This window comes from Lissotriton helveticus, chromosome 2_2 (genome assembly GCF_964261635.1).
Source record: "Lissotriton helveticus chromosome 2_2, aLisHel1.1, whole genome shotgun sequence".
Taxonomy (NCBI): Eukaryota; Metazoa; Chordata; class Amphibia; order Caudata; family Salamandridae; genus Lissotriton; species Lissotriton helveticus.
Genome location: NC_136060.1, coordinates 462,017,903 through 462,042,304, shown reverse-complemented (window position 1 = coordinate 462,042,304; position 24,402 = coordinate 462,017,903). Strand labels below are relative to the sequence as shown.

General features: G+C 44.9%; 1 protein-coding gene across 1 annotated transcript in view; it reads left to right on the top strand.

Annotated features, from left to right (window-relative positions):
- Positions 1-201: 201 nt before the first annotated feature.
- Positions 202-24,402, top strand: part of LOC144821887 (vasotocin-neurophysin VT-like) — a 165,857-nt gene continuing 141,656 nt past the window's right edge. Inside the window, exon 1 of the transcript XR_013608489.1 lies at positions 202-341. The gene's annotated coding sequence lies outside the window, so the exon portion shown is untranslated. The remainder of the gene's footprint in view (positions 342-24,402) is intronic.

Below are 24,402 nucleotides of genomic sequence, written 5' to 3'. Positions count from 1 at the left end.
ATTCATGCGCGATACAAGTAAATTGTGCACATTGTACATGGCCCGTGATTGCATGCGGTGCACATCACATGCAACATAGCGTACATCTGCCCCCAACATTCTGCATGGAGAACGAATGCAGCGGCATCAACCACAGATGTTCACCATTTTACTGAACCATTATAACAAAGAGAGCACCCACATCCAACCTTTCTCTCCCAACAGACTGAAAAGAGGACCATTGATACTTGTGCTGAGTCAGCATTTAAAGGGGTGAAGAAGTCATGCATTTACACCTGCTGCAGCCCTTCATGCTCTGCACAAGACCCAGAGGGGTACCTGGACAGGAGATCCCAGAACTGGTAAATAAACACTGAATTCCTCTGTGCTTAAGAAAACTCTGGCTTTCACCTTGTGTTTGCATGAATGGTTAAAAAAACACTGGTGAAGCCAATAGGTTTTGCTAGTAACAGATAACTGCCTTTGCCAATATTTATTCCGTGTATACTAGCAGCAGTTGCTTTGGTATTGTAGCCATAGCCCTCCTGTTTGTAATTCATTCGATGGTAGTCTTAAAAATGGACTACACAAACAAAACAAATAGGCAGGTCATTGACATAATAGAAGGACTACAGACATGATACCATAGCAAGGTAACATACCCAAAAAAACAGACAGACTTCCACTAGAGGTGCAGGTAAGACACCTCTATTGTGACCCTTTTATTTCTTGTGATTATCTGTTTTATTGTTTTGTTTACATACCCAGTACTAGCTTTGGTATTATGAGTAGAGTCTTTCTATTATGTCAATGGACTCTATATTTTCTTTGATGGTAAACAAGCATTGGAAATGAGGTGGGTCTCACATTTGTTGGAGTTGGAGCTATTGGCATTGTGAATGGCAATGTTTTTACCTATGCAATAGATATGCCCTTCCCACCTTAATAACATAAAGAACTCTGAATTGTGTGTATGTTTCTTTTATGTACAAACAGCAGCTGAACTGACCTCACGTGATTAGAGAAGCAGACATTTGCCACTGGTCCTCTAGCGCTTTAAAAAAAAAAATGTTTTTGTTACCAATCCTAGTTAATTGGTGTGGGCTGGTATGGGAATGAGGGCGGGGACGATAAGCAGCGGCAGGAACAGAAGCAACACGAAGGAGGGGGGGGTTAGGCGAAGCAAAACAGGGATGACAAAACAACACTGGGTGAGGGGAGAAGCAACACCCATTTTGTATTATTACTATAGTGGAATTGCTTGTTCTTTTCTGTAACTTGCATTCTAGCCCGCAGCGCACATCTCCCAGCGGCAGTCGGTAATAGGAGTTCCTGCAGGGCGGTGGCGTGGGGAGGGGGAGGGGCAGGGTGGGGGGAAGTAAAGTATGGATTATGGAGTTTAACAGGTAAGTAAACATATAAATAAATAAAACAAATTTTGTTGCGCGCACTGCATCGCATTTTGTGATGCAGTGCGCGCAACGAAATTCGTTTTATTTATTTAAATGTTTACTTACCTGTTAAACTTCGTAATCCATAGAATACTATACCCCCCACCCTGCCCCTCCCCCTCCCCACGTCACCGCCCTGCAGGAACTCCTACTACCGACTGCGCTGACATCTCCCCTGGGAGTGTTTATCTGTTGATGCACGTGCTGTAACTGGGCCAGCGGTGCATGTGATTCGTATGTGAGAGGAAAAAAACATATGGGAAGTGAATAAAGAAGCTGTGCTTGCCCCAGAGCGGGGAGGTCTCCTCAAAGCGCACATTCCGACAACGTACTAATACAAGCAGCGATGGAAGGGAGCATGCGTAACCATCAAAAATAAACATATACTGGCAGATGCATCAACGTAGCCTTTTGCTATTCCTAAATAGCGATTTTTAAGGAATCGCTATTTAGCAATAGCAAAAGCCTATGCATGTAGGAATCGCTATTAAAATAGCGATTCCTAAACATTCCTTAATTGCTACTCGCAAATTGCTAGTCGCAATTAAGGAATGCTGTCCCATTTATTCCTATAGGCCTACAGGCCCATGGGAATGAATTGCTCATCCAATTTCAAGGGTGCAAGGGTGTCAAAATGACACCCTGTTGCACGCCTGAAATTGATCTCTGCACATATTTTGCACACACACTGTGCGCAACATGAAACTTTGAAAAATGCACAAAAGTGCTTTTTTCAAAGTTTTAGCAAATTACCCTGAAGTTCAACTTCATGGTAATTTGCTACTCCTATTAGCAAATATGCTATTTTTTTGACTTTCATGCATTGCATTTAAGGAATCTCAATTTGGGATTCCTTAAATGCAATCGCAATTTAAGGAATCTCAATTTAGAGATTCCTTAAATTGCGATTTTTGCATTTGGGATGATGCATCCCAAATGCAAAAATACCGGTCGCAAAGGGGCAGATTCTGAGAATCTGCCCATTTGTGACCGGTATTTACTTTGATGCTTATGCCTGTAAGTGCTTGAATACCTTCGAGGAGAAATCACGCTATAACAGACAGGCAAAATGAAGTTGTTCACCAAGGGGGCTCTTTAGTTGAAACAGAAATCGAATGGTAAAGCAAACGACGAGGAAACAGTCGGCCAACAAAAAGCAGTGCAAGGAAACTCCCTTTCAAATAAAAGCAGCAGTGCAGGAAAGACGGCAGCAATGACAGGAGGGAGGGAGTGCGAGCAAGGAGGCAAGAGATGGCCAACCAAAAGGATCAATTTGTGATGTCTCTCGGGCGGGAACCAAGCACCCAAAGGTGGGTCAGATGGACACTACTGACCAACCACAGTAAAGGAATTTTGAAAGGCAGGCCAACCAACCAACCAGAAACTACGGGCATGTTTGATAAGCCTATAGACTGAATGCAACATGCCTCGCAAAGCAGCGCAGGCGCTGGCCAGGTTGGACCTAAAAATGGACTGCACCTCAAATGAAATACTAGGCCATTGACATAATGGAAACACTAGAGACATGAAACGAAATCAGATGTTATTGTAAACAATAAAGTTGCCTCTTTCTTCCTTGAGGGCAAGAGTGCAACTTTCCCCCTTCAAACTGGTGTATCCTAATTAAACCATCTGTTTGTTTACGTCTCTGAAACAAAGGAAATTCCTGAGTCAACTGAAGACTGGGCAGATACCATGCCTATTAACGCCTTAACCGCGGCGGTTTTTCCGCCGCGGTGCGGGCGTTCCATTAGATGGGCGGGGCCGTTGGCCAACGGCAGCACTAGCGAGGTAGTGCTCCCGTCGGCCGATGGCAGCACGCAAGGGATTTAAGAACCTAAGCGTCAGATGTACTAAGCAATTTAACAATAGCAAATAAACCTCACAGAAGGGGTGTTTACAATCAAATTCTCATATAGAGAAGGTAAAAACAGGCAAAAATACATTGAAAGGTGTCTTACAATGTGTTATTACTTCCAACATTATTCAACCTATAAGTGTCAAAAGACATCCATATGCAGATGACACAAATTACATTTGAGGCGGACAGCGAACCAAGATATTCTCTTCAAAATTGTGTAGAGAAAGTACAAAATAGAAGAGCAAAAAATGTCTTAATGCCAAACCCACTGAAAACAGAATTCATACTAATATCAAAATCCAAGCAAAGTGAAACAGAATTACTCAAACAAATCAAAATGGAGGCTTTCTTTCATACCTAACGTGACTGTTAAGTCACTCAGATTTTCAGTTGTTTCCAATCTATCTCTTATCAAAGACATCAGGAAAACAACTGAGTCAGCACATTATCATGTATAAGTACTGAAGAAAGTACAAAAACCTTTTCATCCTACCAGCTAAAATCTGCCGCACATGCTCCTATCTTTTCAAGATTAGACCATGCAACATGATTTTAGCTGAACTCCTCCCAGCTGCCTTACTCCCATTAACGCAATATGACACGCTAACCTGATAGTAATTATGGAGAAAAAGAAATTCAACCATATTAGGCTAAATGTGCAAGATCTCCATTGCCTCTCTCTGAAGACCATAATAATAATCAAAATTGACTGCAAAATTCATAAAGCCATCCAACAGAGATGACCCAACTACCTGGCCAAACTCTTGACACTCACTGGTGGCTCCACAGACTTAATGAACAAAAACAGCTTACTACTAGAGCCGAAGCAGCAGAAAGTCTCTGAAACACCTACCAACAAACTTGAGAAAGCAGAAGGACCTACTGTCCTCCAGGAGCGACATACACCTTTCCTATTCAAAAGACAATTTGAGTAAAAAAAAAAAATCTGTTTCTGCTGAATTTGATCCTTTCCTGCCCCCATTCTTTAGATCCTCATAACTAAATCTTTCCCGCTTACCCAACCTTTCCCTTCAATCAACAATCCCTACCTTCACTCGACCCACAAACTCAACACCTTGATGCACTAATGCCACCAGGTGCAGTTGTGCAATATAAAAATGTCAAATAAACTATAAACAAGAAGGTATGAATCTAGTTTATCAGGCCTCCGCCCTCAGCATGTGGCAAACATCCAGGGTGTCATCTATATATATAAAAATGAATGCATGTCTGTCTGTCTGTCTGTCTGTCTATTTGTCCTTTATGCATTACTACACCATTCATCCGATCGCCATGAAACTTTGGGAAGTTGTTGAGTACACTCCCGCGAAGGTTTCTGGCATAAACATTTCAGAAATATCGGCCCCCCTAGGGCCCTCATAATCTTTCGAATACTGAATTTTTCCATTTACAGAAAACCAGGCGAAGCGACAACGTATAAGTCCATCGATACTGTGATGAATCAAGACGAAGTTGTCAATTACCCAATGCAATTCTTGAAAGCACTGGATTTGCCAGGTATGCCACCGCACACTTTAACATTGAAAATTGGCGGGCCGATCATTCTTCTCCGAAACATCAATCCACCATAACTTTGCAACGGTACAAGACTTTCGGTGAAAAAGATGATGAACAATGTCATCGAAGCTACAATTTTGAATGGGAATTTCAAGGGGGAAGATGTACTGTTGCCACGTATTCCAACTGTGATGAATCAAGACGAAGTTGTCAATTACCCAACGGAATTATTGAATTCACTGGATTTGCCAGGTATGCCACCGCACATTTTAACATTGAAAATTGGCGTGCCGATCATTCTTCTCCGAAACATCAATCCACCACGACTTTGCAACGGTACAAGACTAAAGGTGAAAAAGATGATGAAAAATATCATCGAAGCTACAATTTTGAATGGGAAATTCAAGGGGGAAGATGTACTGTTGCCACATATTCCAATGATCCCAACAGATATGCCTTTTGAATTCAAATGTTTACAGTTTCCGGTGCGACTCGCTTTTGCAATGACCATCAACAAAGCACAAGGACAATCGCTGCAAGCGTGTGGACTAGATTTGGAGAATCTGTGCTTCTCACATGGACAACTGTATGTGGCCAGCTCAAGCGAAGGAAAACCTTCTGATTTATTTGTGTACGCACCAGACGGAAAAACAAAAAATAACGTGTATAACTCGCATAAATTAATAGAATTAAAACAACACTTTGAAATGTTTTCCATATTAAAATGAATAAGTTTCAATAAAAATGACACAATGTAAATTGAATGTTATCATAACGAGTTTCCTTGAATTTCCTTTCTTATGAGATCGCAGCAACGCGCGACCCGTAAGCTAGTCTAAAATAAAACAGGTAAAAACTAACGAAGGAATCTACCTCACAAATGTTAAATACAATGTATTTCATCAGTATAGGTTTGCTAGTATGGTCTAGTTATTCTAGTATTCATTCAATATTTGTATTCTTAAACATCACATGAATATTAAATTCAGGCTGAATTGTACATCCAGAACATCTGGTTCATGAATCTATTCTATTACGGTTGTAAGTGACTGTGCATGCAGCTCTGTCTCCAGCACATCAAAGGAATCGAATCAGGTTGTCATCTCCTGCACATCATGTCACTGAGACATTCAAAGACGTTTATAATTCACTTGAAAAGCTTGGGAAGTGAGACTTTGGTCTGTTCAGCTATTAATTCAATATAGACAGAACTCCTAGAAGGGAAGCAGCTATTAAAGTGTTGAAATAGACTTTTTCGGTTGAGATTGAGATTGAAAATGTCCCACTTACATATTTCTTCTCAGAAAGCAGCCCTTACTTTACCAGTGCTTTTTTACACAATTTATTTTTCTTAAAGTGCCACTGCCCGCAGAAGATCTAAAGTGTTTCACAGATTTAGTTTTCTTACCGACTGAACTTCAGCTCACTTCGGATAATCCGTTCAAGATCACACCAAGCGACAAATCACCAGGAGTCAGAGAACCACAGTAATTCGTGTCCCTCTGCTGGACACAAGGTCATGCCCACATTGAAACAAATGATTATTGAAAGTGTTTTTAACATTAGGATCCAGTTAGATAGTTAAAAATGTACCTATACATCATTTCAATTTGTTTGCACATCGGCTATAAATGCACATGATGGTAAATACAGTAAATATAAATACTGTAGGATGTGGTGTTTAACAGGTGGACAATTAAAGAGACCCATCTTTTTAAGTGTGGAGACTCAGCACTAGTAAAGATACTACTCGTAAATCACTTTGTGAATAGCAAACAATTGTAACCGTACACACAAGAGTAAGTTTGCCTTTGTGAATCAGACCCAGTGTGTCTAAGTATTGTACATCGATACCGTGGAGAGAAAAAGCTCATATATAACTTTCACTGGAGTTGGTAAAATGGAAATTGACTTAAATTACACTTTGCTTGCCTCTCTCTTCTTCTCTATACTCAATTAAGAGTCAACTGTGCTATCTAAAACCTGAACCTGTACTTTGCTTGTAGCCTTGTTGATGCTTCTATTTTCCATTGCCAGACCTTGTGAGGTCTACGTCACATGAGGGATAGCTATGCTGTCTGAAGCAAACAACTCAGAAATCTGTGTAACCTAGGAAATAGGTATCGTTGTAGAAGGTAAGAACTGAGGGCCCGATGTAGGTAACCCAAATACCCATCGGTAAGGGTGAAATTCGGTAAATATCACCGTTACTGACCGGTATTTAGGCATTTGTGATGTAGTGAAGGATTCGGTATGGAGGAATCGGTAAATACCAATTCCTTAATACCGATTCCTAATTGGCCTTGCATTTAAGGAATCGGTAATACCGATTCCTTGAAATGCAATGTAGGAAGCACTTTTAAGAGTGCTTTTGGGCCATAGGAATTTGTTAATTACCACCAACTTCAAGTTGGTGGTAATTACCGAATTCCTTTAAAAAAGCACATTTTGCTTTTTTAAAAGTGCCTTGTGGCACACATGCATGCCCTTAGGGCATGCATGTGTCTCACATGTGCACACATGCACATTTGAGGGGTGCAACAGGGTCCCTGACACCCTTGAAATACCTCCCAGTATTACCGATTCAGTAATACCGAATCGGTAATACCGAATGTCTTCACATTCATTCCTATGGGCCTCCAAGCCCTTAGGAATGAATGGGTAGGTATTCGTTATTACCGAATCAGTAATAAGGATTATTAACGATTCGGTATTTTTTACTGAATATTTACCTACATCACAAATATCGAATTCTTAATACCGTATCGGTAAAATTCGGTATTAAGAATTCGGTATTTGGCAATTACCTACATATGGCCCTGAGTCACAAATCCATCTTTGACCAGAAGGAACAGAACTCCACCAGTACTACCCCACATACTCCTAAAGTAGCAACTACCAAAAGTAAGTACGTGCATAAATCTAAGCTTCTCTCTCTTGTTTCTGTAATAATATACTGCATGTGTGGATTAATCTCCTCCCATAAACTGCTCTGTTGTTGATTTAGGAGTAGCAAGGTGGAGTGGCTCCAAATGGGTGGTATCTTCTCCAAAACAGAAAAGGCAAAAAGAAAAATAACAAGGAACAGAGAAAGGGCCATGCAAATAAGAGAGCACGCCTTCAAAAGTGTACATCAGGTCTAATTCACAAAAGTTGCAGTCACATTTATTCAGGAAGCAGTACACGCCAATCAGGCTCAAAACTGCAAAACTACCCCATCCAGGTTTGAATGTAATCACACACCACACCAGGATACTCACAGGATCTGTAATGGAGTCACCCAGAAGCAAAATCAGCCAGGTAATGCCTACCAGCACAAAGAAAATACATATCAAAAGGAAATGAATCTGAAAACTGCATAACCCTACAGTTGGCACAACTATAACATAAACACATGCACACAAGACAAAGACATTAGGCAATATGTAAAAATCAAACAAATACAACCCACTGTCAAGGAAGACAAGTCACTTATAACTGCAAAAAGAAAGGAGACTCCACGTAATTGAACCTGCTTGGTAGGAGGAGAAACTGTCCCGGATTACCTCCTGTTGTTGTTGCCTGCCCGAGGAATCTACGCCCAAGGATATTTCTGCAACTGCTAGCCGGACCCGCTACGCGGGTCCCGCGTCGCGCTCCCTGGACACTGTCATCCTGCCTGCATTGTGGACTGGTGTCGAGGCGCTGTGGTGAGGAGAGGCGAGGGGGAGACAGGCAGCAGGGCTGCGAGCGATATTACAGGGACTCCGTTTCCCAGGAGTCCCTGTATGACCAATTGTCTACACCTGGTCCGCTCTCCCTGCCTGCCCCGCCCCCCGTCCACTCTTCATAGCACCGAGAGTTCACCGCTGCGCGGGAGCGTCCCAGGAGAAGCCCGGGACAAGGGCGGGCCGTCTGTGGCCGTCAGGGGCTGCAGGAGGCTGGGCTGGGCCCACTCTCTGCCATCTTACATTACCAAACGGACAACACTGTAAAAAGCGAGGCTAACTGACATTTTGATTTGCTTAATATACGGGCAGTAGTTTTAGTTGGCCCCTGTGCCGTGAGAGGACCCGCTCTGGTTTACATTGCTTTAGCCCGCCCTTCAAACGGCATTGACTACCAAGCATGTTTTCCCCTCCGGCCAGTTCGGTACTGAGTCCCCCCCCCCGCCAACGGTAGGGACAACAATCTTGGGCCCCCTAGACAAGTATTTCAGTAGGGCAACTCGTGATATTGATAAAGAGATTGCCCTAGCCGAGAGACGCGCCGAGCGTAGGCAATCCATTGAACTCCTTAAACTTCCTCCGGAAAAGCGGCCACTTTTGGGTTCCCTGGCACCGGTTCCCTCTTTACCACCTGTAACCATGCCAGTGTTAGTAGAAATGTCCCAAGTCTCTCCACAGTCGCCCAGTTTGGCTGGGGTCGAAGGCAAGTTAGGCTCGGACCTCCAGACCGGAAATACCCCTTCGGTCGCTGCCCCGACCATCTTGCCTCCCCCTTTGTCTACCACACTAAATGTTCCTTCTACTGACGATGAACACACTGCCCAATCGGGTGTATTATCCCATGTGGCCTCGAATAACCCTCGCACTAAAAGGAAAAGACACATTACCCCGAGGAAGAGTTGTTTCCCTAAACACCCTAAGAAAATTAGGAAACTTGGCATAGGTCTGGGAGCTCCCTGCAAGCCTAAAGGGGTCGGTTTAGGTGGGGTACAAGCTGCCAAGGATGGAGCCACCCCGGCTAACTCTGTATCTAACGCTAATGATCCTACGGTGACAGGGCTTGCTGAGATTTCATCTCTGGATTCACCCTTGCTTATGCAGCTAGAGAAGTTGATGTAGTCATTATTGACCCCCATTGTAGAACGAGTCAATCTAATCAATCAGCTAACGATCGATTAGATTGCTTTGAACAGGCTACCCTTGACAACTTCTTTTCAACTAAATCCTTAATTAAGACCCATCTTAGGACGGGGGACAGTAATAATCCCATAAATATAAGTGGGTTGGCAAGTGGAGTACCTGTTTCTAAGCCCCTTCCTCCTGCTGTTACTACTACCAAAACGGGGGCCCGTCTCTCAGGGCAAATCCCCACGATCACTCCCCACCCTCCAGACTATTCACGGGTTAATACAACTCAACCCAAGAAGCGTTTAGCTACTGTGGTCACGGGAATCAATGATAGATCCAAAACTGGGAATCTTGGACCTAAAAATCTCATTACCTCATCCCAAATTCCATCGACCTGCCCTGTTCCTCTCCCCTCGAGTCTGCCCGACACAATCCCTACTAAAGTGCCCCGTAGGACACCACCCATGAATCCTCCCCCCAGACTGCTATCCTTTTGTTGCCATCCTTACCAACGTACCACCGTTGTTGGTTGGGCAGCAAGAATCCTTCCAGATGCTGAAAAATAAAACAATGCACTGGCTAAGGATTAATAGACCACTGCCCAGGGAAGTGGATGGGCTGATTATTGGTGTTAGAAGGATAGGTTGGGTAGGTAGTACCCCTAAGCGCTTTGAGGGGGATTGTGTAATAGTTAACTTCAAGGATTCTAGGGTAGCTCATTTAATTTCGAGACAGAACTTGGGCACAAGTAGCGCTGGTATTGGTGTAGTCGACCTGACCTTCTTCTACCCGAGACCACCTGGTATTTATTTTGGCATCACTCCAGAGGTGGGTCGTTGTCACAACCTTCCCACTCCCGGACTTGACCCCTTTACTGTACCTTACCAGCAGGGAAACCTCTACAATGTACCAACTTTCAATCGTTTTGAAGCGATGTCAGATCTGGGGTGGGTTGATTGACGTAATGGTAACGATCCACTGGGATTGGGCCGAGAAAACCTTAATCCAGACTATATCATGATTAATCGGGAAAGTATGAATTTAGAGGCAAGGTTTGGGGAGTCTGCACCAATTTCCGGGGTATTAGGAAATGAGGACTTAAACGAAACTAGCATTCTTGGCAATCACAATATTACGAATAACAAGGAGGACAAAAATCTAGTAGAGGAGGGGTATGTAGGAATCCCAATTAGTCATCTTGGGGCTCCTCCTGTAGTAATGGCTCCCGTAGACGGTTCCAGTCTAGGCAAGATGGTCTCATGGAATATCGCGGGATTAAGCAGTAAACTGGAATCCCAAAATTGGATAGACTTCATCAATGGTTTTGATGTATGTCTATTCCAAGAAACATGGGCCTGTGATCCTATATTCCTCCCGGGTTATCTAAATTTTTCAATCGCGGCTAGCAAAGGTGCCAAGGGACGACCCATGGGGGGTCTAACTATCTGGATACGTCAAAGTATACCCGTTACAATTAAGTTGGTGGAAACGGGTAGCAACGATATCCAATTGATAAGAATGGTCCTAGACCCCAGGGGAGGATTAGACATTTATAATGTCTACGTTAGGGGCAATATAAGAGGGAAGTCACCTATCCTAGAGGCCTTGTCCTCTCTTATGGAAAAACAGTCCTTGGGCAACAATGTTATTGTTGCTGGTGATCTAAACCGGACTTTTGAACCCCTAGATATCTCTGATGATTCTTTGGGGCGGGAGGAGGATACGCAATGGGGCGTACCAATTTTAGATCTGGCCCCAGTTAGGCGGTGGACCATTGATATAATACGACTGAATGCCATCTGCCTGGAACAGGGACTAAGAGCCCTAAATGGGAGAACGAAGAGCGACAGGGGAGGTGCCTGTACATTTGATAATGGTCGCAGCCAAAGTCGGATAGATTATGTCCTTTGTAGCCTGAACCTGTGGCAGCTAGTATGTGACATGGAAGTAAAGGGTAGATTGGAGAGTGACCACAACCCCCTTTGTGTGGCCCACAACTGGTGGTCGGTCACAACAGGGAATTCCCAACCGACCAATGCTCCGCTGCCTGACATGACCAATGACATGCGTAGATTGAAATGGCCATGTGTACTGGCTAATGTGGAATCCATGGCATTTATAACCTCCGAGGTGGACATTGCAATCACCGCCATGGAGGATGCAGCCTTAGTAATTCCAGGGTCAAGGGAAATATCTGATATTCATGATAAACTCTTTTCTCTCCTAAAGCCGCACTTCCTGAGGCCCTGCAAGATAAATAGCAAACAACCACCTAGACTAGCTAAATGGTATAATCACCAGTGTAGGAAAGCCAGGCTAAGCTTGGGCAGAGCAATCCGGAGTAGGGACGGGGTAGCAATCAGTGGCGCCAGAAAGCATTATAAGGCCAGCATATCCCTAGCTAAAAAACTATGGGACGAACAGCATTGAGCCGAACTAAAGGAGGCCTCGGGGGCAAAGGATTCTAGGTTATTCTGGAACATTGTTAAGTGGGGAAGAGGTGGAATTCCAGATAAACCCGGCAACAATGTCCCAGTGGGTGCCTGGGTAGATCACTTTAAATCCCAATATGCAGAGACTGCACAGTACAAGGGCATGGAAGAAATTCTAGCTGTATATTCCACTGGGGATTTATTCACTCTTAAGGAAACCGAATATGCTCTAAGCACTGTCCCCGGGGGAAGGGCCCCGGGCTTAGATGGCGTACCAGCTGATGTTTTTATTAATGATAAGGCGCGGTGGGCTATATATATTTTTTTGGGGGGAAACGCCATTGCAAAGGGAGCGGCCGTCCCGGAATTATGGAAGGGAGCGATCATTATACCCATATATAAACAAGCATTTACAATGCAATGGTTTTGCCTTTGTTAAAGTTAGAGCTATTGGCATTGCTCTTGACATTATTTTTATTTATGTTTTTTTTTAACATAAATAAATGGCATTGTCATTTACAATGCCACTAGCTTTATCTCTCGCAAATGACACACACAAACACCCACAGAGAGCCCCCCCAAACACAGAGCCCCCCCACACACACACCCACACAGAGCCCCCCACACACACAGCCACACAGAGCCCCCCACACACACAGCCACACAGAGCCCCCCACACACACAGCCACACAGAGCCCCCACACACACAGCCACACAAAGCCCCCCACACACACCCACACAGAGCCCTCCTCAGAGTCCCCCCACACACACACCCACACAGAGCCCCCCACACACACAGCCACACAGAGCCCCCCACACACACAGCCACACAAAGCCCCCCACACACACCCACACAGAGCCCTCCACACACACCCACACAGAGCCCCCCCACACACCTTCTGGCCAATTATCTTTTCTCCTCATCAAAATAACTGCCACGCCCCTTTATTTGTTCTGAAAATGGTAGGTAGCAAGCCATTTCAAATCTAGGGGCCTGTGGCCTAAAGAGAACTTTCTGAGGGCATGGAAAGAACAGCAGCCTCCTTTTTTATGGATGAGCATCCCCTAGCTTGGTTCTTATGCTCCACCTGTCTTTCTTTGATACTTCCTACATTCTTTCCATAGTGTCAACAGTGGGTCAATATGCTTTGTCCTTTCTTTCCATAGCATCATGGCCGCTGTTGGATTCGATACCAAGTCCCCTCTTTCCATTGCTATCATAAACAGTCTGTCTCGATTCCTCCACTTTTCGTTCAATAGCTTTCAAAGACTGTCTGGGAAAACGCATGCTCTAAATGTAAGACTGGAGGCAAATAATATCTAGAGGCAAATAATATCTGGAGGCACTCGCATCATGCACACTCCCAGACTTGCTTTTGCATGTTTTTTTTGTAAAACAGATAAACAAATGGCTTTGTCGTTGACTAGTAAATAGCTTTATAGTTACGAAATGTGAGGCCTATTGCAATTGCACTTATACACACATATAGGTATATGTACACAGAGCTATACACACACACACAGAGCTCCTCCTCTACACACATTGACAGGCTTTGTATACACAGCTACACTGTACCCACTGCAGCCGCTGTACCCACTGCAGCCACTGTACCCACTGCAGCCACTGTACCCACCACAGCCACTGTACCCACTGCAGCCACTGTATCCACTGCAGCCACTGTACCCACTGCAACTACTGTACCCACTGCAGCCACTGTACCCACTGCAGCACTGTACCCACTGCAACTACTGTACCCACTGCAGCCACTGTACCCACTGCAGCCACTGTACCCACTGCAGCCACTGTACCCACTGCAGCCACTGTACCCACTGCAGCCACTGTACCCACTGCAGTCACTGTACCCACTGCAGCCACTGTACCCACTGCAGCCACTGTACCCACAGTGGCCACTGTACCCACTGCAGCAGCCGCAGCCACTTTACCCACTGCACCCATCATACCCGCCACAGGCACTGTACCCACCGAAGGAGCCACAGCCACAGTACCCGCCGCTGACAGCATAGCCACAGCAGTAGTCACTGGCGCTGTCCCCACAGCAGATACCATGGTCCTGCAGCCGTTGCAGCCACCATTCACCCTTCATCCATCGCCTTTTACCACCACCAAAGTCCCCGTGTCTTTCCCCCTTCGTTCATCCATCGCCTTTCCCCACCGCCACTAATTAAGCAGTACAGGCAGGTCACCTCACAGGGCACGCTGACGTTAATTCCTAATGTCCGGCCCAGAAGTAGGGCTTAATTGTGACCTTGAGTCTGTTTCTAACCACTTTCACTTTCGGCACTTTAAAATGCATAAGCACTGAGAGGGGATGTCATTTGAGCGGAAATTGCGGAATCAAACAACTTGTTGAAGTGGCGCAGCCGGGAGCATGTAATGCACCTCCTGTAATGCACCGTTTGCTCCTCGTGTATTTTGTTGGCTCTCGATTGTCACTTTTGCCTCATTTAATGTAACGTTTGCCTTTGTATTTTGCTCACGTGTAATGTTCTCATGTATCAGTTCTGTTCCTATTGTGAAGCGCTCTGACGCCTTCGGGTAAAGTCGGCGCTATATAAAAACGCATGAATAAATAAATAAATAAAGGTACCAATGTACCCACGCGCCGCATCACTCTTGGCCCCTTGGGCACAGTTCAACGCGTTACCAGTGGGTGGGACACATAAATGAATACACGCAGAATGCATTGATTTGCAGCCACAAGGGGGCGCTCCCGTCCTACGCGTCTTACTGGCCCCAATCTACATATGTTATTGAAGGTAATTCTCAAATAGTGTTTGATAATGATATAGCACAGACGGAATTCTAGCAGCATCACTGTACTTTGCACGGCAATATTTTGTTGGAGGAGACCTCCCCCCCCCTAAAAAAAAAAACGTGCCGGGGGTCACCGTCCTGAGACATGTATTTACACGGGACACGGACTGACAGCATTTTGCCTGAAAAAGGTTCTAGGTGTGTTTTTTTGCTATATACCTTTATGACACACAGCACGTATGTACAACTTCAGCCGGAGGCGAGTCACTTGTGCATCAAATGATATGATGTTCACCCCTCTCCACTGCCCCGCCCCCCTCACCTGCAGAGCGGGGGGGAGGAGGGGGGCTGCAGCCTGCAGGCCTCAAGTATAGGGGTATTTTCAGTCCCGCAGCAGCTGGACGGCAAAGCCTCTTATAGCGCACAGAAGCCCACCCGAGAGTTGGAAAAGTCTTTTGATCTTAAAGGGACCTTTGCCACCTTGACGGGCTGCAGCGAGGAGGGCGCGTGGGAGGGGCGAGGCCTCGCACCTACACTGTTGAAAACTCACAGCATGTGCAAGCAACAGTAACCAGTACAGCGTTAACATGAACTGCTGTCCCACAAGGCAGGAACACAGGAACTGCAAACGAGGATGACCATGCCAAACACAGAATCGTGTAAATTGTTGACACTCCTTTAAACAGCAGGTCTTCACCGATTCAGAATTAGCAGGATAACATAGTTCACTGGGGCAAAAGTAGAAGGTAGCGGGAACAGCTAGCGGGAGCGGGAAAGGAACGGCCAGCGGGAGGGGGGGGTGGGAAAGGAACGGCCAGCGGGAGGGGGGGGTGGGAAAGGAACGGCCAGCGGGAGGGGGGGGCGGGAAAGGAACGGCCAGCGGGAGGGGGGGGGGGCGGGAAAGGAACGGCCAGCGGGAGGGGGGGGAAAGGAACCGACAGCGGGAGGGGGGACAGGAAAGGAAAGGAACCACTCACCTGGACTTCCTCGGCCAGCGGTCGGCCGCCAAATGGCCCAAACAAACCTCGACGAGCCCATAAAAAAGCCCCGCCCACCGCTGCATGACGTGGCCAAAAGAGAAAAATTCTCGGGAACGCCTCCGAATCTGGTCCGGCCTTGACGGACAGATCCGGCTCCCAATGGCTAGCCTCCATTTATGGAGCTAGCCAATGGGAGGAGGGGGCAAGGAGGGGGCGGATACCCAACCCCACAGAGCAAAACATAAGATTTTGCTAGCGTATGCGTACTTCGTACGCATTGCCGAGGCAAAACCTAAAAAGGGGATTGGTCTCTTCCAGTCAACTACAGGCCGATAAGCCTGATTGCCACCGTTCAAAAAGTGGTAGGTAGGATGGTGGTTAACAAATTGATGGACTGGGTTGAGGAGAACAATGCCCTGTCCCCTTACCAGGCTGGTTTTCGGCGGGCCACTAGTACAGTTGACCAGGTGTTTCGTTTCACTCTGCTTCAGTGGGGGACAGTGGTGTTAGGCGAGGGCAGTCTGTATGTCGCTTTTGTCGAACTGCGGGCTGCCTTCGACCTGGTCCCAAGGAGAAAGCTCTGGGCAGTTCTGAGTGAAATGGGTCTCCCGGCTGAGTTACTTACACTGGTTATGAGGTTGCATGAATGCAACTTCGCTAAAATCCATTGGGGCATGCATGGTGAATCATCTGATGACTTCCCGGTTGAACGTGGAGTGCGCCAGGGGTGCGCAATGGCTCCCCTGCTATTCTCATTATTCATAAATGGGATTGTGGCTCGAATGTTGGACGCCAGTATAGATGCGCCATCGTTGGCGGGCACCAGGGTTCCGATCCTGATGTTCGCCGACGATACGCTAATTCTATCCAAAACACCAGGCGGTCTGCAGCGAGCTTTGAACATCTTTGATTCTTTTTGCGGGGAACATGGCCTGGAAGTCAATGTGGGTAAGACTAAGCTGATGGCCTTCGCACCAAAACGTAGACCCAGGCCGAAAATATTCTTGAATAATAGTTTGTTAGAGGTGGTTACCGTATTCACCTATCTTGGGATACAGATAACAAACGATTCAAGATGGTCCCAGCACATAGAAATGGCGGTCTTGAGGCACCAACAAATCTCGGGGGCACTTCGGGTGGAGCATAAAAAATCCAGGTCCAAACCAATAAAACCCGTCTTGGCAGTGTATGAGGCCAAGGCTCTTGGGTCTGCTCTATATGGGGCAGAGCTGTGGGGCTTTGGGAAACTTCACCCCTTGCAGTCCTCTGAGAACAGGTTTCTTAGGGGAATCACAGGACTCCCGCAGATCACCCCACTGATTCCCCTTGGTCTTGACCTGGGGAGGAGAGCAGTTAGTTATCTAGTGAGGTTGCGCCCTATTCTTTATTGGAGACAGCTCTGGACTACCCCGGAGATCCAGCATTATGCAGAGGGGTTTTTAGCCATAATAAATGCTGATATCTTTCATAGGATAGAATGGCTGAAAAATCTTAGGTTTTCCCTATGTGATCTTGGTCTCTCAAATTTATGGGATAATCCAACCGGGGAGCTCTTTCCGAGCAAAAAAGTGATTAAAGATCTGTACTGGGATCAGGTAGCTGCAAGGGTCTGGAGTAAAACTAAATCTGACTCCATGACGAGGCGCTTTGTGGAAGCTAAACTGTATCCAGTTTTGGAACCCTACTGGGATAGCATAACCAACCCTGGGGACAGAAAGCTTTTCTTTCAGTTAAGATCAGGTGCCCTTCCATTGAGATCACTGACAGGTAGGTGGAGGAGCTCCTCCGCCCTATATTGCCCAGCCTGAGGAGCACCAAATGAAAGTATATGCCACTTCTTATTCTCCTGTAAAGCCTATGACATCCCGAGGAAAGTTTGGCTAGTCCCTGTTTGTAAAAATCTAGGAACATCTAGGGATGTAGAGGCCTTACGAATCATCTGTACCTCCACCCACATGCCTATAGTTTTAGCAACAGCTAAGTATTTGGGTTGGGCATGGTCCATTAGAAGGAGGGCTGTTCCCAAGAGTACACCGAATGGAGTATCTCTACTGGCTCCCGTGTAAATATGTACCAAGTTTTATACCTATTTGTTTTTAACCAATTGTGTATGTCTGCTTAATCTTTTTTAAACTATTGTATTTAACGAGGAAACAATTGTTTAATGATGTATTTTAAATGTATGTTCGTGCTTTTATGAGATAAATCCTCGAATAAAGCTTTTGAATCGAAAGTGCCACACACAACTGTCTACTTCACACCACTTAAAATTCAATAACATAAACATTGGCTTTTAATTCAAAAATATGTAATGGCTGATTCGCAAAGGTAAACAAATATTTTCAAAGCAACACCTTGTGTAAAAGACACCTATCACTGGAAAGGGGGAGGGAGGTCATTGACTACACAGCATCATACTCACCAATTGTGCCTTTTCAGGCCAGTATCCATTCACACACAGCCTGGCCAAATAAGAAAGCATGCTGTCCGTAATCCCAGCAGTGTGACAGTATGTTGAGCAGCGGGCTCTGAAAACATCTGAATTATGTTTCGGCGAGCTACGAGAAGTGTCTGAACCTGCTGTCGGCTGTTGAACGTTCGGAGCACTACCTGGCTGGTGCTGCAAACGTTCAATCGCCGACGCGGCCCCGCCCGCTTTGCGGAAGTGCCGCAATTCCGCAAAATCGGGGCCGCAGCAAACGGGTTAACCTCTCGTGCCAGCTCATGGGGCAACAACGTTAATACACAGATGTATGTATGTCAACTAAATCTTGACAACACGATGTGAGAGTATGATTGCTGACGAGTGAATGCTCAGATGTATGCATGCTTATTTAACGATTACATGTGGGATGCGATGAACATCTAAGAATCGACAATGATGCGTGAATGGGAGATGAATGAATGTGTAACCTGAGTCATACGTAAATATTTTACAAAACCAAGGCAAGGAGTGTTTTTTAATTCCTACAATTGAGCGAGATTCACTATTGGGTTGCACAACACCGACTTTTGGAAATGAAATTTTGTGTCTGCAAGGAGAAATATATCACATTGGTTGTCACCACGATACTTTCCACATGATGGTGATGTGAATACAATGTGTGATAAATAATGAGCTATGTTGTTTATCCCTTGTGTTTTTCCATTTCAAACATTTGCAAACAATATACAATTGGTATATTTTTTGATCGCCTTAGTAAGGAGTACAGAGAACAGTACTTTTGACCGGCAGGCATATGTACAACGAAATTATTTTATCACCGATTAAGGTGACGTAGGGATCGTTCTTTTTTGGTCCTGAGGAAGAAAGCCAGGGGATGGCTTATGAAACATGTATGAAACATGTCGACCCTGTAGACAGTGACTCAATATAGTACACCATCTACACCTCCCCATTTTTTACTATTTCCAGCTAGGGAAGGCAATAAAATTAGTTTTTCCACTAGCCAGGGAATTTTTAAACTATTTCACATATCTTTCCCGACCCTACCACCCCACACACCACACATAATCATGAATCACGAATAAAAGTGCTCCCACGTCTACGTAGGTCGTAGCACGCCCCGTCCTGTAGAGGGACATGAAGACCCCAATGATGAAGCATGACACTGAATCGGGTTTCAGTGTGTGAGGGGTATTTTGCAATTTCAAAAGTATTGCCCTTCCAATACAAACGAGAAGGTGCTTGCTTTCTCACACCATTTTTTATTTGTTTAGAACCTGACCTTGATTAGAACACTTAACATTCACTACATTACCTAGGAAAAAGGTGGTATAATCCTTATGTTGTATAACAGTGTTGAACAGATAGGCCAGCCGCAAGCAGTCTAAGCAACTGCCAACCGCAGGCTCCCGCACGCAGATTGGGATGGCCGCCCTTACTGATTTTCACAGTCAGTGCTAGGTAAACACGTCCAGAGAAGTAGATGTGCCCCTGAACAGGTAGCCATTTAGGGATAGGAACTCGACCGCCCGCGTAAAGACACCCAATGTGCTAAGCTATCTATTGCATAGGGCTTAGTACAATCGCTGTTTCGTTGATGATGAGCAGGTTTGTATTATTTCTTAGTCTAATATCTAGTCACTATAATGTGTCAGTGGCACACAAATGCACCAGTTGCAACCATGCCCCAGTGTCTAAGTGGCCATCCCCAATTCAAACCCATTTGAGAACAAATCCAGCCCATTAATGGGTTCCACATCCTCAGGTTCAAAACCCTTCCTCGCACACCATTTACCAAGATTTGCAAAATGCTTGGCATATGCTTTTAATGCAGAAGGGCATCTAGAATGTTGGATCAAATCAGCCACCACAGTAGAATAACCCTTAGCCATCAGACTCTTCTTTTCAACAACCAGGGCTGAAGGTGCATTGTCAGTAGCATGGTGACTGGGAGCTGAGGACCCATCAGTGGATACGGATGACATGATATCTCCCACTGCGGCTAAACTGCTAGTTCTAACAACAGGGGAAACCACGGGCGCCTCTGCCACCCTCAAACTACCAGAACTACCACAACCAAAAAGGCCTAGTCCATTCTGATCTTCTGTAACACTTTGGGAATCAACGAAATTGGGGTAAATGCATACAATAGCCCCTCCGGCCTTGTGAACGGCATTGCGTCCACTCTCCCAGCCTCCTGGCAAGGAATAATTGTGCAAAAGCATGGAAGCTTGGCATTCTCCTTCAAGGCAAACAACGCTATCCTTGGGAACCCAAAATTCCACTGCAATTGCAGGAATACAGCCTTGGAGGGCCTGGAGCGGGCAATCCATAAGGTACAACTATCTAACTATCAGCGATAGAAATGAGTACCTCAACCCCCATATGGACATTGTTCAGTTATCAATGTTGTTTGTGGTGTTCCCTTTTCCGACTGGACTGCCATTACATTGAATGTTCAACAGAGTGTATGTGAACTGAGTGTCCCCACAGTTGCTATCTTATTCGATATTACAATGTCCTTGTTGCGGCAACCCACCTCCTCCTTTCTCATCTTTGTGCTTTTTTTCTCTTTGTTTGTTGAGTACGATATACCCTTCTTAGACGTGGTAATAAATATAGGTTTTGACTTGCCATTGGAAGCGAAGGCATGCTGGGAAATCATGGTGTATTTAATGTTCTGATCCTCTATCTTCTTTTTTACTGGGGTAAATGTACGACAAGCCTCCTGGTCCAGTTGTGTGTGGTCAGGGAAGAATGCTATCTTAGCACTGTCATAGAGGATTTCTGTCCTGTCCCTGCCCATAGCGAGGATGGTATCCTGGTCCCTGTAGTCTAGGAGCTTTGCAACAATATGTCACGGTGGGGTGCCTGGGATTGTCTGGGGTCCCAGCGTATGATATGCCCACTCCACCACAAACATGAAGGACAGTTTCTCTTTTCCAATCATAGTCAGGAGTAGGCGTTCCACAAAATCTTCAATTTTTCCTGTGGCTGTGATCTCTGGGGCTCCCATAATACATATATTGCTATGCCTCGATCGAATATATGACATTACAATGCACACAATTACAATGCATGCTTTTACAACTCAGTTTTTACATTGCAACTACCATTACACCGCATGATTTTACAACGCATACTATTACAACGCATACCATTATAACGCATAATACTTTTAGGGCAACAATAGGGTAAGTGTCCGATAGTGTAGGGGTAAAAATTACTATTCCCACTCCAGTGAGAGCAACAGTAGGGAAAGTGTTAGATAGTGTAGGAGTAAAAATTACTATTCCCATGTACCCCAAAACCCATACCCACCCTAAAACTATAAAATCTCCATTACTTACCTTCTTTTTAAGTTTGAAAAGAATTTTATTGATCAAAAAACAAGGTTTCAATACATAATACATGGGTAATGCAAAGGTAATTGGAGAAAAGGGAAAAAGAGAGTAATAACAATGAAGTAAAACAATGCAACAAAATCAATAGCAAAAGCTAATCATGGGCTCTAAGGTTAAACATAAGAGATACAGTGGTAACAAAACATGGTCAGGCGAGAGCATATACTTAACAGGTAATAATTAAGGAAAGAGGAAATGCGAAGGGTATTCAAGGGGGCTTGGTAACTTCTTGTTGGGTAGGCTGTAGACAAAATGAACGATTATAACATTTATCAAGATACAACGTAATAGGAAGCAATAAATCTGCAGGTTTCGCCGCCATATGAATAGGGAAGACAAAAGTGGTGTCTAGCCTATGATTGTGACACACATTATACCACCATGCCTTGAAGGAAATGTTAGATGAAGTTTTCCAATTGATAGTAATCTGTTGGAATGCAACAGCCAACAATAAGTCAACAATGCGAACATTAAGATCAGTACCCTCCCAACAGGGAGAGAGGCTTCCTAGAAAGATGTGAGTATGAGAAAAGGGAATGCAAGTATGAAAGATTATATTAATTTGAGCCCATACCTGGATCCAGAAATCATGAACAAATTTGTAAAGGAACAGCATATGAAACAGGAAGGCATTTGGAGAGGAACACGACCAGCATATGTCTGGAGTGACGGAAAACCGCTTTCTAAGAGTAGAGGGCATAAGAAGGAGTCTATTATATATGAAGAACAAAGATTGCGTCAGGTTCGCTGCTCTAGATGATTTGCGGATTTTAGTCCATATCTTGTCCCATAAGGATATTGACCATGATGCAGCAAAGTCGTGTTCCCAATATTCTTCTACCTTAGACTTAGGTCTAATAGACTCTTTAGTGTGGAGGTACTTGTAAATAGTAGAGGCTTTGGAGGTGGTACGCAAGAGGGAGTGAAGTCGTGAGGCAGAGGTAGGAGGGGTAAGAGGAGTTTGTGTTTGTGAAAGTCGGGTAAAAGTTGCCATCACCGTTTCCTTAAGTAGAAGATACTTGTGAACAAAAGTTGTAGGTAGATTAAAGGAGGAACACAGAGTTGAGAAAGGTAAGAAGGTAGAGTATGAGAATAATTGCGATACCCATATTAATCCTTTTTGCCTCCAGGATTTCCAGTAAAAGGGTTTATTGTGAATCAAGAGATATGCATTGTGCCAAATAGTGGAAGTAAGGAATTCAGCAGTAGTAGAAGGGGGAGGAGGAGTAGAGGATAAAAGGAGCTTGGTGGTGAATTTATGAAGGGGAGTAGGAACTGAGTAGGGTTTGCGCGAAAAGGAAATGTATTCAGCAAAAGAAAAGGGAGGGAGGAAAAGGCGCTCAACCTTGGTCCACAGAGGACAAGGAGAAGTGGGATCTTGTAACCAGAAGGAAGCTTGCCGCAGCAGGAAAGCTTTTTGATAGGCCGGAAAGTCTGGGAAGTTGACCCCGCCTTCTGATGTGGGGCGGATTAGTCTGGCAAGGGACATCCTGGATTTCTTGTTATTCCATAAAAAGGAAGATATAACCAAATTGATTTTCTTTAAAAATTTGCAAGGGATGGGCAGTGAAATGTTGGAAATTGTGTAAAGAACTATGGGGGACAGCATCATCTTGATGGTGTCAAGGCGACCCCAGCAGGATAGATAGAGAGGGTGCCATCTGGCTGTTAAATCGGATATTTTTTTAATACTTTTTTTAGGCATAGGGAAATGGTGTCTGAGATAGAGGGGGTAATATGCAGGCCCAAGTACTTGATGTGTGAGGAGCTCCAAGTGAAATTGGAGGCGCTAAAATCAGGTTTAAAAGTAAACTTTGTTAAGGGCAAAATCTCACACTTATCATTGTTAAGTTTGTAACCAGATATCAGGGAGTAATTCCGCACTTCCTCCAAGAAAGCGGGAATTGAGTCTGTGGGATTAGAGATGAAGAGTAAAATATCATCTGCATAGGCATCAAGTTTAATGTGGGAGGTCGCAGCTTGAAAGCCATGAATGTTGGGGTTCTGACAAAGTTTAGACAAAAAAGGCTCCAAAGCCAAGTTAAAAAGGAAAGGGGACAAGGGACAGCCTTGGCGAACGCCTCTACCAAGGTCAAAGAAGGAGGAGACGAGGCCATTAGCACATACTGCTGCACGTGGGCTAGAATATAAGAGGGAGATCAGGGAAATAAACCTGGGACCAAAACCAAACCATTCGAGAGTGTGGAAAAGGTAGGACCATTCAACCTTGTCGAACGCCTTCTCGGCATCCAGGGCAATTGCTGCAAGGGGGTGCTGCAAACCCGGGGATTTTGATAATATGTTAAACAAAAGTCTAGTATTGTCAGTGATAAATCGACCCTTTACAAAACCGGACTGCTCCTCACCTAAAAGGTCGGGAAGTAAAAGGTCCAGTTGTGCCGCCAGCGACTTAGCGAATATTTTCTAGTCAATATTCACCAAGGAAATAGGCCTGTAATTCTTACAGTGTTTGGCATCCTTCCCTTCTTTGGATATCAAGCAAATGTGAGCATCAGAGAAGGAACCTGAGGAACTATCAAGGGTAACAAATGTGTCTACGAGAGATTGAAGTTTTGGAATAAGTAATTTTGAGAAATGAAGGTAGAATTCAACCGTGAAGCCATCTGGGCCGGGGGCTTTGTTCAATTTGAGATGTTGAAGTGCAGTGAGCAATTCGTTCTGGGAAATATCAGATTCCAGGTATGAAAGATCAAAAGGGA